The sequence below is a fragment of the Squalius cephalus genome, assembly GCF_949319135.1.
Source record: "Squalius cephalus genome assembly, chromosome: 3".
Taxonomy (NCBI): Eukaryota; Metazoa; Chordata; class Actinopteri; order Cypriniformes; family Leuciscidae; genus Squalius; species Squalius cephalus.
This window is the reverse complement of record NC_137124.1, coordinates 22,387,217-22,400,087: the sequence shown is the minus strand read 5'-3', so window position 1 is coordinate 22,400,087 and position 12,871 is coordinate 22,387,217.

The window sequence follows — 12,871 nt, the reverse complement described above, 5'->3', positions numbered from 1 at the left end:
TCTCTTTTTGTGTAAGTGAGGTGATTAAATGAATGCTCACGTTTAGTCTAGAACTATAATAACCATCATGTTCACACAGCGCACACAACGCCTTTACTCCCGCTATCTCTCAACATGAGGACTGGAAAGGTGTCTGTCCATAAATGGGAAAACAAAGTAGCTATTTGTTGTAATTGATATTTTGTTATGAATTTAAAAGTAATGCGTTACTTTACTAGTTGCTTGAAAAAAGTAATCTGGTTATGTAACTTGCATTATTTGTAATGTGTTACCCCCAACATTGGTCACAACACAGTATTAACTTGTGATTCAAAACATAAGTATGCAAAGTAAATTGTTGTTTCATCCACAGATATAACATTTTTCAAGGTCACTGATGTGTCTTTCAAGTTGTAATTTATTTTAAATACTTTTAAATTAAGTGCACCTTTTACAAAAATAGAAGGTGTTTAGTCCAGTTCATTCCAGGAGACGCGTAAACAGGGAGTGCTCTCCTGACATTGTGCTGGGTGGCAAAAGACAGACTCACACATGCTGCAAACAGATGGCACATTTGTCCTTAGAGATGCTTCTCATATTTGTATCATTAACCCATATTAGCAAAATAAACTTTTTTCATGATCTCTTAATAAAGGGTCTTTGAGTTTTACTCTTTGACCAAAGCAGGTGTCTCCTTTGGATGATGTTACGCTGTCATTGCATCACATCAGGGAAAAATGTATCTGATCTGCCTCCAGTGAATCATAAAAGGGTAACTACTGAAAGTCAAAAAACTCTCTGCAATGTCTTGACTTTCACATATAATGCTTGTCATTTAGTGTAGTTGGCTTCACTTTGGCCCTTCTTGGCTCAATCAAAAACAGCTCTAATTATATTGTAAAATCACTGGCTGTTTTTTTAAGAGTGCAGTATTAAACTAATGTATTTTTTTCTTCTTCCAATGTAGTGCAGAGGCTCAAAAGCTAAAAGGATCACGTATAGTCTACCATGTGTGTTATTTGCCCTTTACAGAATACTGCCAATGCTCCTGCTCGTTGTGATAAACTGATCCCCCATCAGTCGTCTGTATCAAAGCACATCCAAATCCAGGTCACATCCCAGCCAGTGTCTGAATGAAAGCCAGCATCCTAGTCTTACCCACTTCAGACCTGCAGTGACATATGTATCCAGCTTGCCCTTTTGCATACGTCACCTAATATCTGAGTGGAACACGGATTTAAAGCTAATAAAGGTCTCATCAAATCACTTACTCACAATCTGGGAATCTGAAGGATCTGGAGAGATTCTGTATGGTTCTGATTTCAATTAAATCCTGTTCTTTTGAACTTTCTATTAGGATAGCAAAGAATCCTTAAAAATTGTATCACGGTTTCCATAAAAATATTAAGCAGCACAACCATTTTAAACATTGTAATAAGGAAAGTTTTTTGAGCAAAAAACCCATATTAAACTGATTTCTGAATGATCATGTGCACTGAAGACTGAGTAATGGCTGCTGAAAATTCAGTTTAGGAATAAATTGCATTTTAAAATATATTAAAATAGAAAACGGTTATTTTAAATTGTAATGATATTTCACGATATTACTGTTTTTACTGTATTTGTTATCAAATAAATGCAGCATTGGTGAATATTTATAGAAATATAAAACTTCCTCCTGACCCCAAACTTTTGAACAGTTAGTATTATTATATTATATATTTACTAAATATTATTATTACTATATATTATATATTTACTAAATATTACTAAATATTATCATTTAACTATCATCAATTCATCATCAAAATATGATGACTTCAATCATCGATTTCACCGGATGCATACATTTACCTGACCTCTCTGTTTGGACCTATTCCATGTTATTTGTTTGTTTTTGTAATATTCTGGCATTGATACATTGACAGCCTGGAAACCCTCACTCCTGCCAAAGAACGAGTGCCACGGCAACGGTTTCATAACGACACAGTCATCAGTGAGATGTGGATGAGTTTGTGGGCGATGAACTCTTTGGCTGACTTTAAATAATGACATATAGCAGAGGTGTATTCTGACCTTCTCCTGTATCACTCTGTGAAGATGAATACACCTGTGCTGATTTATAATTCATAAACATTATCATGATCTTGTCCAGAGATTTGATTAAACTAAACAGAATTCAAGAAAATAAAAAAATGTGATTGAAATTATATTTATAATATTTACTATGTATATATTTATAATAATTAAATATCTATTAATAATATAATATACATGTTATTAATATATACTTGGCAAATGATTTTATTTGTAAAATGCATTTGTATAATCCACATAATGTTAAAAGTACATATTAGTGTCTTGTATTTATTGAGTAAATATTTAATAATATAATATAATATAATATAATATAATATAATATAATATAATATAATATAATATAATATAATATAATAGACTAGTCATGACATGCTATGACATAGGCATTAATATGTGCTTTATAAGTAATAAACAGCCAATAGTAATATGCATGCTAATAAGCGACAAGTTAATAGTGAGAATTGGACCCTAAACTAAAGTGTTACCAATAATGTAATGTAATGTAATGTAATGCAATGAAATGTAATATGTCAATCAAATCAAATATTTTCACATAATGTTAAATGTACACCTATAGTGACTTTTATTTCTGGATGAAAGCTATAAACAAATCTCCAGGTTACAGGGGAACGTTTTGTCAGTGTAATGTGTATCTGGTGCACTTCACTTTTGTGTGAATGACCGGGTCGCTCCTCCCCTCTCTTGAGCTCCAGCAGTCCGTCACCACAGGTTAGGTTAAGCCTTAGGCAGCACTTAGCGTGCTTGTATTCATGTCTGATATTCTAGTGCTTCAAAGCAACAGCAGAGTCGTGATCTAAACCGATCTGATTCAGAAAAAGGGCTGGAGCACATATGCCTCATTTTGCTAGACTCAAAAATTTTATCGAACATTTTAGCAGGCAAAAATTCTCTTAATCTTATGCAATCATCATAGCCATTGCTTGGATATTGGGTAAATGTTTTTTTGCCAACGTTCGAGGAGTGTGTGTGCACTTTGGGATCCCTCCCACAACGTTGGCTCCTCAAGAGCAGTCAAACGCCCACCACAGACCTATCTCTTCATCGCTCTCTCTCCTTCATGCTAGCACTGACTTATGCACAGGAACAATCAACAACTTGATAAATATAGTTATTTCAAAGGCAAAGCTTCTAGCCTGTTTAAAGAGTATGTTCATTCGTTCTATTGCAAATTAGCTCTGTTGCAGCCATGCACATTATCCATTTTACAACCTCGCTCTGCAACTACAGGCTCTGTAAGCTGCCAATAAAACAGTGGAAAGAGCCACTGAGTCACCAACTCTTCAGCGAGCATACAAACGCACATATGAGTCATCATTACAGCCAATATATGGCATGACATCGCAGTGTTCAGCCCTCCAAAGTGTGCTCAATACATGTATCCAGTTGTTCAGCTGAGAGAATAAACAACTCTTTAGAATAACTCCTTGACCATTTTTAAAATCATGGATTGAAAACAATATTGTTATTATTTCATTATATATATAGGAAATCATGTTGGAGTTTTCACCAAATGTTTTATATATATATTTCCTGTAGCTCAAACAGTAAAACAGGGAGCAATAGCAAATCCTGTGTAATAGGTTTGATTCCCAGGTAATGCATGAATAAAAGCATCTACCAATTGCATAAATGCATCTAAAAGCATATCTAAAAAGTTATTTTAACACTAATTATATGCAATAATTTCTAATGAAAGTGTACACAATCATGCACCATTAAAGGTACCTGAATGAATAATTGAAGAGCAACTAAACTGTTATAAATATGATACAATTTGTAAGACACTTTTTTGCGAGGCTGATGGAGTATAATTTCACATTTGACAATAATGATCGGCAGTTGACTGACTATATTCTTATCTGTCATTTTTCAGCTCAAAGGTTTGTAATGCAGTCTCATGCTCACCAAGGCTGCATTTATTTGATCAAAAACAGTAATATTGCAAAATAGTATCACAATTTAAAATGACCGTTTTCATTTATATACCGTATAAGTGTAATTTATCCCTGTGATGGCAAAGTTGAATTTTCAGCATCATTACTCCAGTCTTCATTACTGTCACATGATCCTTCAGAAATCATTCTAATATGCTGATTTTCTGTGCTCACAGTAATATTTACTTATTTAAAATATATCAAATAATGAAGAGTAGAATTGTAAATGAATAGAAAAGAATAGAATAATAGAAAAATATGTTTAAAAACAGAACATACAGAAGTCAAAAGGACAATGCGGACATGTAGTTCATTTCATTTCATAGTTTTCCCAAGGGGTCAAAAGTGTCAGACAGATGTAAGATCCTGTGTAAGCAGATGGTTCTTGTCCAGAATAAGCAACAATGTGGATCTGATTTTTGCCAAAGATCTGGCTAGACAAGACTAACCCACATGTAACCTTACAATGACGCAAGTAAATATCTTTTGTATTAATACCTTTCTGTGGTGCTGAATAATTAGTTTGGCTTGGACTAATTTTTTCTCTGGTTCCAACATGGACCAGATGTGTTCTCCTTTTCCTCTGTGAATGTGTGTTGTTAAGAGCAGTGATGACTGAGGATCATGCTCGATTGCTAGGATTTAGTAAGGTGCAGAAACTCTGTAAATGTTTCCTGGAAGTTGGTTCATTCCTGGCTAGTTTCCTAACTGCCATATCCTTGCTGGTTTCACCCAGTTGTTTGTGTACAGTAAATGCCAAGAAATAAGGCCTGTATTCACAGAGAATTATGGGAAAATTACAACCTCTCCATGGAAGTGCCAAAAGTCACATACCAATAAACAGTATAAACCATTTGTATGATGTATTGATGACAGTAATAATAAAACATTTGGTAACACTTTACAATAAGTTAACATGAATTAATAATGAACTGCACTTCTACATTTACTAATACATTATTAAAATCAAATGTTGTATTTGTTAACATTAGTTAATGCACTGTAAACTAACACGAACAAACAATGAACAGCTGGATTTTTATTAAACAACATTAACAAAGATTAATAAATACTGCAACAAATGTGTTGCTCGTTGTTAGTTCATGTTAGTTAATATACATAAACTAATGTTAACAAATTAAACCTTATTGTAAAGTGTTACCAAACATTTTATTTATAAAAATAGATGTAGGAAATCAGCTTTGTTTTATTTTAAAATTATTTAAAAATATGACATGACAAATACACTTGTTTTTATACATTTTCAATGATATGTCAGGCTGAAACTTTCAGTTGAGGTCAAAGTAGAGCTGCCAAGAACAACTTTCAGAGCTTTAGACGTCTAGACTTAACTTCAGGCTCACTTTCACTTGACTGAAGAAAGTAATCCTTGACTCAGACAGATTTTAATGAATTTAGTCAATTATCAGCATTAATTCCAGTGATACATTCTGCTGATAAGAGGTTTAGAGCTGAAACTCTGTTGATTGAATCTCAGGTTGAATCTTCACAGACTGATCTAAGCTCATCAAAATGGATGGACTTTCTATCATCCTTAATTCTTTCATTTCTGAAGTCTGGCTCTCTGGACCGCAATGTCTCCCTAAACTGCTTCACATAGCATAAGAGAGGAGAGGCCCGTTGTGGGTTTTGAAAGATGTGGAAATGATAGCATCAGGCTTTCCAATTCCAAAAGTTGTGTTTGAAAACAGCAGCCTGTTGTTTTGTTCACATATAGTGGGCCCTTATGTCACCTGGCTGTAGGCTTGGAGGATACCATGTGAGTTTTGGCTCTTTGGTATGCTGTGGTAGTCTGTCATGTGATGCCAAAAATAGACATCGCTTCACTCAGTGGACTGAGAAAAAAAAAAAAAAAAAGAAAAAAAAGAAAAGAAAAGAGGGCCAGTGCAAATCCCTCTAGAACTGGTGCTTTCTAGGAGAGGATAAAAGAGTCAGGGCAACCAGGGCTCGACTCCATTCAGCAGGAGGGTTTCCCTCATAGATTAATCACAAATGTGCTCTTCTGTGGGTGTGCATTTAATATTAATATACATAATAATATAATATTATGTATATTAGTATGAAGAGATTGCCATTAAAACCATGTTACAAATGACAAGAAGAAATGTCAAGAATGCATTTGGGCTGGTCTAGTATGTTCATTGAAATGTCATCTTACATTTTGTCATCTCATGCAGAACATTCTAAGATAGGAAATTCCACATTTTTGTCACAGCATGTTCATTTGTCTGTATGAACAAACTATAAACCGGTTGTTAAGATCATTCTTTGATGGGAGGAATGTTTCTTGTAATGCTGTCTGTTCTTTTGCTCACTGTGTCGTAGAAAACGTGTATAGATTTGTTAGCTAGTTACTGAATAATCCACCACCAGTTTTAACTGAATGGGAAAGAAAGTACTGAATGTAATATTATTGTTGTATGTTTTAAAAAGTTGTTTATTTGCCTTTATAAATTATTTTAAAATGCATGTTTTTATTTTTTAATGAAAATTTTGCAATGATTTTTCCAAAGTTTCCAAAGAACAATTCAGTCTATATGTTATGTTATAATATCGGTTTTGTATGTTTCTAAAGTGATTTATTTGATTTTATAAATTAAGCTAAAATGTATGTTTTTATGTTATATGACCATTTTTACACTGATTTTATTGATGACGTCGCACTCAGGTATGATGCTCTATGAAGAACAATTCAGTAAAATTCTTACTGAACTACCACTACTCTCTTAAAGAGACAGCACCATTTCAAACATGTTTGCAATACAGAACACATAGAATAGTTGGAAACTGGGGTCATTAAAAAACAAATACGGTAACAAAATAGGAAAAATACTATAATACATCTAAAATTTAGCATCAGCTATTCATTGTTAAAGTATTTATCTACACACATAATATAAGGGAGACAAAAAAGCTTGTTTTTTATTTGATTAGATTTTTTATGACCCATCAAATTCTAGTCTATTTTTGTACATTTGGTATTCATTGTAAAAAAGGTAGTGGACATGTATAAATAATCTTTCTAAACAAGAACACCTGATCACCTGCAACAGGCAGTTTCGCTGTGCAGGTGACAATGGTTCATCTATATAGACTGACTGATTTAAAAATACCTGCGTCCTTGTAGAAAAAACTTGTACATTGTTCATCCTTCAAAAATGCTGTAGAGACTAGAGAAGCTACAGAATTTTCCTATACGCTTACAAGTGCTTCTGTTCTCCTTTCAAAGACTGACACACCCCGGCTTAAACCAAACAAACAATTTGCAAAAGAACCGAGTCATCAGAAGCAAGTTGTCAAGGGTGTGGGGGGAAATAAAGAGAATAAGAGAATGGATAAAGAGAAAGAGTGGGGAACAAAGAAAAAGAAAGCAAAAAAATAAATAAAACAAGGAACAAACAAACTCCTGCTCTAGTCTGCCATGCGCAAATCTTATGATTCTCTGAAAGTGCGCTGCATCACTGACTCATTTTCCGTACTCTGCATACAGATGATGTCATTGGTATATTTGGGAGGACAAACAGAGACCGTAAGTGTGTTTGACATAATGGGGTCTGACAGAGTTGGTCACAAACTAGTCTGCCCTCATCTTCATCTGAATAGTGACAACCACAACCTGCCGAAACACAAGAGAAAATAAGGAAGACTGTGTCTGTATTCACCCATTGGTCACTATACAGTGACTCTCCACAAACTATATTGGTCTTGAAAAAGTTATTGAAGATGATTGAGCAAGACATGGGCACAACTTCACGAACACTAAATTCCTACGAGTTTTGTCTTAAAAGCAAACTGAAAAAAGGATGTCAAAAGACTCCATGCATTTAATCCAATATCTTCACTTGCATTGGCTTTTTCTTGGAAATGAGATTCTGTAGCCTTGGACGTTAGTAGCATTTAAATCAGAATCCTTTGAAATGAAAAGAAGGCCTGGCAATCAAGCAACAAGAAATCGGGCATATAAAGTATAGAAAGCCTGTCTGACATCCCATGATGCATTTGCTTTAAATTGGTTTAAACGAGAGCTGGAGAAAATTTGTGGTACCAATGGACTCATTCTCATCAGTTGCTTTCACTGATCCTCCCACCACATCACACTGTCACTGACTGTCAATCAACTATAAGAAAATGATGAAAAGTACAGAACCTTTTCCCAATTGTGTCTTTTTTTTGTGTGCTGTAGATCTGGATATCCTCAGCGTCCATGAACATTTAAGAAGTAATGAATATGAGAGTGATCTATGACCCTGTTAGAGCTGGGTGGAACAATCACATGGAGACGTTTCAGTCCGAGAGAATCCGTTTGCTGTGAGATGTCCTGGAGGTAGGTGACGCAACAGTGCAGAGCTAGTCACGCGTTTGCCAGTCCACTGTTTTCATCAGGCATGCTCCCCTGCAACAGGACAGTGTGTGTCACCACCACTGTCATAGCAGAACACTCACTCAGCACGAGCTAACACTCAAAACCATGCACAAACACAAATAAGAGCAAGCAATCACAAACACAGTTGGTCGCGCAATATTCTTATTTACACCGACGAACACACAGGCTTTTCCTCAAACAGCGGAATAAGTCTGATTTAGTGGTTTTCATTACATTTTCCTTACTAAATAAATAAACTCATGTTTAACCGACATATTAGCAAATTAGACTTTCAAATGAGTGCCAGTTATGCTCTGCGCTTAGGAGGGGCTTCACAGATGTCTGACTGAGACACTGCCATGATGCAAACCCTTGCAAGTCGGCAAATCACCCTCCGTCTGCAACCTAAGATATCGTAATGAGAGTTATTGAGCAGAGATACGGCAGACCAAAAAGTATCCTAATATATATATATATATATATATATATACAGTATATATATACACATACATACATACATACATATACAGTGAGAAAAGTCTTAAAACAAACACTGTGGAAGGCTGGAGGAATGATTGCACACATTATTTATGTCTTCACATATTAAATCCCAGTGGCATGTTGTGGAATTCAGTGTAAATCGATATGTACTGGTATATACATATACAAGATATTTTTCGACAGTTTGGATGTTTTTTGTGTTTTTGAAAGGTGAAAAAAAAAAAAAAGTTTAATACTGTGATATATTATTACGATTTCAAATACTAATTAATTTAAAAATGCAAAATGTAATTTATTGTGATGTGATGGCAGATTTCATTACTCAGTCTTCAGTATCACATGATACTTCAGAAATCATTCTAATATGCTGATTTGGTGAAAAAAGTTCTGCTGCTCAATATTTTTGTGGAAATTGATACATATACATTTTTTTTTTTTTTAGGATTCTTTGAATATAAAGTTGCAAATGTATTAACTGTCACTTCCGATCAGTTTAATTCTGGCTGAATAATAAAACATACATTAAAAAAAAAATTAAAAAAATAAAGTGTGTGTATTACACACAGGCTACATATACTGTATGCTAAAACATATATTTAATATACTATTATTAATGCATTAAGTGCATGTTTTTAACATCACTTCTAAAATAACTACAATAATAATAATAAAAAAAGTTTGGCCTATATTATAATTTATAGTAATCTTTTATTAACAATAGTCTTGGAATCCTAGGTAAACATCACAAATATATTGATAGTGGCTGGGGCGGAGGTGTCCCTTTCATTTATTTGCTACCAGCTCACTCACATCAAAGCATCATTTCAAGTCGATTCGGACGTGAACAAAAGTGATGATGTTCGAGCGGGTGAGTTGTTTACTTAGTCCGTCCTTTCCCATCAGTTCCTTTGATTCAAGCTGATTTGTGGACCTGCTGGAAGCATGAGAGGAGGGCAATTGGCCAATCATCGTAATAATGAGAATATTTCCTTATCGCACTGATCACACCACTATTGTGATTTAAACACAATTTGAGCTTACGTTTTAAATATATTTATTTACTCTCATTTATTTTCTCCATCTACTCTTTGGAAGAGCCTTGTCTGCCTTGCCATTCTTTAACTTTGTGTATGTACACTCTTAAGTATGTATCTCAAATATGGACAAACCCTACCGTTGGTTTAAATTTTTGAACCCAACGGTTGGGTTTGTCCATAATTGACCCAAACATGGGTTGAAACAACCCAGCATTTTTTACAGTGTAGAAGCTTGCCTGTTTATGGAAAAACAGTATGGTACTTAAGACTGATGCATTCATAAAATTTCATTGCTTTTGTTCAAAACAACCCTCTAACTGCTGGGAGAGGCACTGTGTGTTTGTTAGGGGAGCAACTGAGCCTTTGATTGTGGTAGCATTATGCATCTGGCCTCCACATTACATCAGATATGTGTGACATCTCCTCAAAGCCTTCAGGCTCTGAGATCCCACACCTTAGCGCATCAGACCAAGTAAGAGTGCCGTGATTTAAAAATCGCCATGTATCTGTGCAGAATTAGGCTATATTCAGCGGGAATCGCTTCGATATCTAAGCAGGTCAGATAACTGCAAACAAATCCTAAAACACAATTTTATAGACTAGTGGATAAAATCATAACAATAAAATTGACATGATTTAAAAATGTATTTTCTACACGGCATCCCTCAGCACGAAGCTAAAAAACAGGAGCAACTCCCTCGCTCTCTTTCTATCCGTCATACACACTTATATAACTCTAATAAAAGACACAGCTTGCGATGAGGATTTGATTTAGTGTGTCTTTGGAGTATTCCGAGCCATGTTGCAGCCCGTGGCCCAAGAGGAGAGGGAAGGAGAGGGGAGGGGGTGAGGAATGGAGACTGGACACACTCATGTGGAAAGGAGGATCTGGCCTGGAGGTGCTCAGCCGACCCTCACAGCCCCATCTCGATGTGGTTATGTGTGTGTGGCCATGTCAAGGAGGGGGGTGTCTGTGGAAATGAGATTCAGAATGCAAAATATGTGGGAGAAGTTAACCATGCATAACCATGTATGAATGTGTGGCTGAGCAAAATGTCATATTTCTACGCCTAACTAGACATGCATGTCACGTGAACATGGATGGGTTTGTGTGTTCATTTAGGCGCTCATGTGATGTAGACATAATTACGCGTGTGTGACATGTTTATGTGTACGCCTCCCTTCCAGAATGCAGAGGATGGACACGGATCCGTCCCAGGGTGACAAACACATGCCGATGTAAAAGTGTTTCAACACACACACCTTGCATGACAGCTCTTCGTTATGACAAATGGAAGCAGACGTGTACTGCCCCGCTGGCCCTCCTGTCACATCCCCCTGCAATGACACACAGCAAAGAGGGAGACAGCTCGCATTTATTCAAATAAAATAATATAAAAAGAAACAAACAACAACACATACTTAGCATTCATAATCTAAAAGACGTCAGCAGAGAACAAATATACACTGCAGCGCTTTAATTTACCTCATATTTCTGTAAAGAGTTGTATTCACTTGAGCCACAGAGCTGTGAAAGTGCCCTGATGATCAGGTGATTGGGAATAAGGGACCGGCCAGTCAGTATATTTGGCTGGGTATCTCCTCTGCAGTGCACCTTTACTTTGGAGCTTCTGTCTCAGTTGCATTGTTAAATTTGGTTTGCTGCAAATTTTGGGGGTGACTACTTGATATATGCTGTCCTTTCCATGAGCATTTGTCCATGAATAATCAATCAGGTGCTTGGTTTATAGCCAGTAAAATGTCCCTACAGGTACTAGAGTAGCTGCAAAGAGGAAAAAAATAAATAAAAGCTTTACCTAAAAAATTGCCTCAAGTGATTCCATGAAGGCAATGGACTCTTGTGCTTACAAAACTCTGCTTGTTAATGTAGCCAGACTTGAGTTGAATCAGCGACCGGTGCCTGTTCTACTGAAACTCTCCATCAAGTCATGTTTGATAATCCATGACCAATCTCATTTCGTTACAGATCTATTACTGTGCCTGAATTCATTCATGCAAGCACAATGTTCGAAGATTAATGCAAACTGTAGTTATATAATTTACTTACATAATGACACAAAGTTAAGACCGACAGTATTTTATGACACCTTTGATAACTCAGTAAAAATATCGGTAACACTTTACAATAAGGTCCTTTTAGTTAATATTAGTTAATGCATTAACTAAAATGGTAACACTTTAGTTTAGGGTTCAATTCTCACTATTAACCAGTTGCTTCATATATTGACTGTTTTTAGTACTTATAAAGCATATATTAATGCCTCATTCTGTATGACCATATTCTACATCCCTTAATCCTACCCTTAACAACCTTACTAACTATTAATAAGCAGTAATTAGAAGTTTATTGATGCAAAAATTTTAGTTAATAGAGAGAATTGGACCCTAGTCTAAAGTTTGACCACTAAAAAAACAGTGAGCAATTCATTATAGTCTCTATTTATCAATATTTGTTAATGTTGGATAGTAAAATTACAACCATTCATTGTTTGCTCATGACAGTTTAGGTCCATTAAATAATTTTAACAGATAACTACTACTTTTAATTTTAGTAATGGTTGAAATGAACATTAACTAAGATTAACAATACTTCATAATTTTTTTCATTGTTAGTTCATACCGTGGCAACTAATATAAGGAACCCTATTGTAAAGTGTTACCAAAATATTTTCCTCCAGACTCAAGAAGCGTGCTCGTCTCCCTTCATTCCACTTCCTTCCTTCCTTCCTTCCTTCCCTCCTTCATATTCAACATCTCATTTATTTTACAGCCTCAGTTTTTTTCCAGGGACAGCGGCTCGACAGCCTAAGATGCTGTAGCATTTGAAAACACAATACACATTTAATAGAACATAAAGGCTTAAACTTGTTCAATTATGATCACACTGCAGCATT